The sequence below is a fragment of the Carassius gibelio genome, chromosome A13, assembly GCF_023724105.1.
Source record: "Carassius gibelio isolate Cgi1373 ecotype wild population from Czech Republic chromosome A13, carGib1.2-hapl.c, whole genome shotgun sequence".
Lineage (NCBI taxonomy): Eukaryota > Metazoa > Chordata > Actinopteri > Cypriniformes > Cyprinidae > Carassius > Carassius gibelio.
The window spans coordinates 22,032,041-22,036,585 of record NC_068383.1 but is presented as its reverse complement, the minus strand read 5'-3'; positions in this window follow the sequence as shown (position 1 = coordinate 22,036,585).

Sequence of the window (4,545 nt, the reverse complement as noted above, 5' to 3'; positions counted from 1 at the left end):
GTATTAAAAGAAATGCATTCCCTCATCGAGGCTCTTCAGGATTGTTGCATCTGCACGATGAACTTTAACCCTTTTAGAACAGAAACACAGATGCACATTTCTCACCCTTTTAAACAAGGACAGACTGCTCCACTGCTAGAAGGTAACCTAGCAACAGTTCACCGAGAAGTGATGCTGGATGAATGTTTTACAACGAATCCCAGGACGCTGGAGTCTGAGAGGCATCTACTCGAAATATCAAGACATCCACACTGATGATCTATTAAACTGAGATGACATTCATACACCTGGGCTTAAGGGCAACCAGTGAAGGAGACGTTTCTCACCGCTTTTTTGTTGTCTTATTAAAGGATTTTTATCTCATTCTCTGTTATTCTCTTGCATTCTCGGTCTCTTGCATTTGTAGGCATCAGTGATGTCAGCAAATAAGCATTAAAATGATTTCTGGATGATTGTGTGATGCTGAAGACTGGAGTAATGATGCTGAAAATTCAGCTTTGCATCACAGGAATAAAATACATTTTAAAAGTAATAAATAGCATTTTAAAGGTGCTGTAGGGAACTTTTGTAAAAAAATATATTTTACATATTTGTTAAACCTGTCATTATGTCCTGACAGTAGAATATGAAACAGATAATCTGTGAAAAAATCAAGCTCCTCTGGCTCCTCCCAGTGGTCCTATTGCCATTTGCAGAAAGTCATGCGCTCCCGGTAAGAAAACAACCAATCAGAGCTGCGGTCCGTAACTTTGTTTGTGTTCAGAATGTAGAAAGAGTACACCATGAATCCGTTCTCCAAACCGTGTTTTTAGCTTGTCCTGAATCACTAGGGTGCACCTATAATAAGTGTTTATATTGGGACTATTTTAGATTGCTTCAGGGGTACCGCGGCGGAGTAACCCAGTACCTTTGTGATTCTTCATAGACATAAACAGAGAGAAGTAGTTCCGGCTACGATGTTCTTCCGCAAGACGCAAGCAGTTCTGTTTATTAACCGCTAGAGCGTCAAAAGTTCCCTACTGCAGCTTAAAAAAAAAAAAACTGATTTTATCTTGACTTCCTTCGGCCTGCATTAAGTCTCTTAAATGACAGTAGAAACAGAAGCCATGCAGCATCACCTAAGAGAAACAATCCATTGTGAAAGAGTCAATCAATGTGCAATCTGAGTCTTGGACCGATTCTTCTCATCTATGAGTATGTCGAATTCTATGAATAACATATGAAGTGTTTGGGAGCTCAAAGCAGGGAGGATCAGTGCTGTATTGGGTCCCTGATGTGATGCTCAGGAACAGCACTTGAGACTAGTAATGGAAATAGAAATATGACATGTTTTTCCACCCTCTTTACTCAATTCCTGTGATTGACCGACACCATGTACGACCAGTAATTAGTGGTCTGTAGCATCTTGACACTGATGATGATGTGAATCAAAAGTTTTGTCTGAGCACTTTGCACTTATTTGCACCTTTCTGACCTCTTCATGATATTATTGGAGGGTGTGTTTTTGTTTGTTTGTTGGTGAACTATCCTTTTAAGAAGAGAATATGGTAATTTCCTTTGTTTTTACTAGTGAAAGTCGGAACCAAGACACAATATACCTGATATTTCATCCTCATTTCTGAGCTTCTCTCATGGACTGAAGCTGCTGTTCTTCTCTGAGAATGTAGGTCAGAACCAAACGTTATACTCTCGTTCTCTTTGAAGCTTTGAGGAATTACAGTGTAGGCTCAACACCAAAGACACACACCGTATCTCGAGGCCCCCCTCTTCTTCCAGTACCTCCCACTCATATTCCTTTCTTTCTGTATGCCATCTTTTGTTCCCTTCCCTTCACTATATCTCTTTATACTAACTTGCCATTTTCTTCATAAGCACGTTAGCTTTCAAAGTCAGTTGTGGAAGTGAAGGTCACCCTGCTGTCAGTTTTGATTGATTGTGCAATCCTGGCGATGCATTATGTATTATCATGGATATGTGAGACACTTTTGTTTTTAAATCATTATTTGTTCTTATAAACCACATTTAATCTCAGAAGATATTTGCAGTGCAAGCATCTTTCCTTTCCAGTGCTGAAATTCATGCTGCTTGTATTTTGATTAATATTTTTATAACGCAATATTAAATTGTTTGGTTCGACTACCCCACAACGCAAGTAGAAATATGAAATCATACACCATTTATCAACATAAACATAAACATCAAACATGAGCTGCAACTGACTCCTACATGCCCTCTGTCGTGTTACATCCTGGTGCGACCAGCATTTGCATAATAATTGAAAGCCCATTGCTGGATGAGAATGATTTGCATCTGACTGCATTAAATGTGATTTTAAAAGGTGATTTATTCTTTCTTTCTTCCTTTTAAATGAGCACGGCCTCTCCGTCGGTCTTTCAGTGGCCGCCTGTTGTTGCTTTGTGCATCATGGCGTCAGGTAAAACTAATTTCCTCAGTAAATCATATCTAGTATCAGACAGAGCCATCCTGTAAACACCAAACAACAGATCTCTAGTACGGCTAGTGTCTGATTTAAAGTCATTTCCTTCTGATTTTTCTTCAAAAGTCATAAGTTATGTTAATTAACATATAGGAGCACAACACAGTAACATAGACCCAACATTTAAACAGTTAACATAATCAATTTTAGGTAACACTTATTTTAGAGACCAATTCTCATTATTAACTAATTGATTTTTAGCGTGCATATTACTAGCATATTTGCTCTTTATTAGTACTTATAAAACACATATAAATGCCTTATGATCACATTTTAGATCCCTTAATCCTATAACATAAGTAAAATTAACAATCTTACTATCTATTAATAAGTAGCACATTAAGAGTGTATCTTCCTTTTATTTATGTTCAGAAGCTGTTGGTCAGACTTAAAGCTTTATGGAGGTTTCTTTAACTACATGGCACCTCTGCCTCAGGTTTATTTTTACTAAAACTGACAAAACGTTCAACTTTTTTATTTTTGTTATAAGAAGGTCAAATTTATTTAAAAAAAAAAATTCTACGGTTTATATGGGTTTTATGTTGTTTATTAACTTACCCTGGTAAAAGACCCTGGTACAGTGGGGCTCGAAAGTTTGGGAAATCCTTGCAGAATCTGTGAAAATGTGAATAATTTTCAAAAAATAAGAGAGAACATACTAAATGCATGTAATTTTTTTTTTTTACAAGACAAAAAAATTGCTTCAATTAATAAAATAACCCTATTCAAAAGTTTGGGAACCCTTGCTTTTTAATACTGTGTACTGTTACCTGATGATCCTCGACTGTCTTTCTGTTTTGTGATGGTTGTGCATGAGCCCCTTGTTTGTTCTGAACAGTTAAACTGAGCAGCGTTCTTCAGAAAAATCCTCAATGTCCTGCAGATTCTTCAGTTTTCCAGCATCTTTGCACATTTGAACCCTTTCCAGCAGTGACTTTATGATTTTGAGATACATCTTTTCACACTGAGGACAATTGAGGCACTCAAACACAACTATTAAAAAAGGTTCAAACATTCACGGATGCTCCAGAAGGAAACAAGATGCATTAAGATCAAGGTAAATTGTGCTTAATTTGTGTTCCGGGAAACATACAAGTATATTTTGTTGCTTATGAAGGGCAGAACGAAATGGAAAAAAATAATGTTTCAACAAAATAAGAAAAACTTATTAATGCATCTTGTTTGAACTAACTTTGAAGTTAGCTTGGCAAAGCTTGCCTGGGTAGCCTTGGGGTAAAAGAGTCAGAGTACTTGTGTGTCCGGCATTCTTGAGCTGCCCCTCCGTTAAAAAAAAACGTATAACAGTTAAAGTTTTCATAATGTTTTTGTATGGACACTTGCTTTTTTCTATTCTAATAAAAAAGCCTACTAGGCTATGACAACAGCTTGGACAAAAATGAAGCAACCAAAACACACTGATGCAACCATCATATAACTTAGTCAGGTTAACATTAAAAAAAAAAAACAACAACAATGCATCACGTTAGTGCTGAAGCTGTCTAGGAGATTTTAGTATGATTGGTGCAAATGTGTATGAAAACCCTCATGAGAGACCCACAGGTACAAATACGTTTCCTCATCCAGGATGAGTGCTGATAGGTACTGCGTGTCAGGCGCATTTGGGTCTTCATTGTGATCTTCAGCTCAAGAATATGTTCATATGTTCACTGAGATTGATGGAGTTTCATTTGTGTCACAGCTCCTGGGGATCCCAACACACCCACTCCCCATTTCAATAGTGAACTAGGGTCTGAAAAATCAACATGTAAAATAAATCCAAAGTTTGATATTCATGTTGCATATATAAAGTTGTAAGCCTGTTCGTATGCACCATCACTTCATTGTGCACTTGTGCAGTATCTGGTGGGTTAGAGATGGAAACACTAATCTGTATGTCATTTTTGTTGCACCATCACTTGAAATAAATCAGACTGATTACTGTTAATGTTATAAACAAGCAATAAAGTTATAAACAAAAGTAAATAAAGGCGTAATTATAGTAATTTAAGTGAATAAAAACTAATAATTTAACACAAGTTTTCATATTT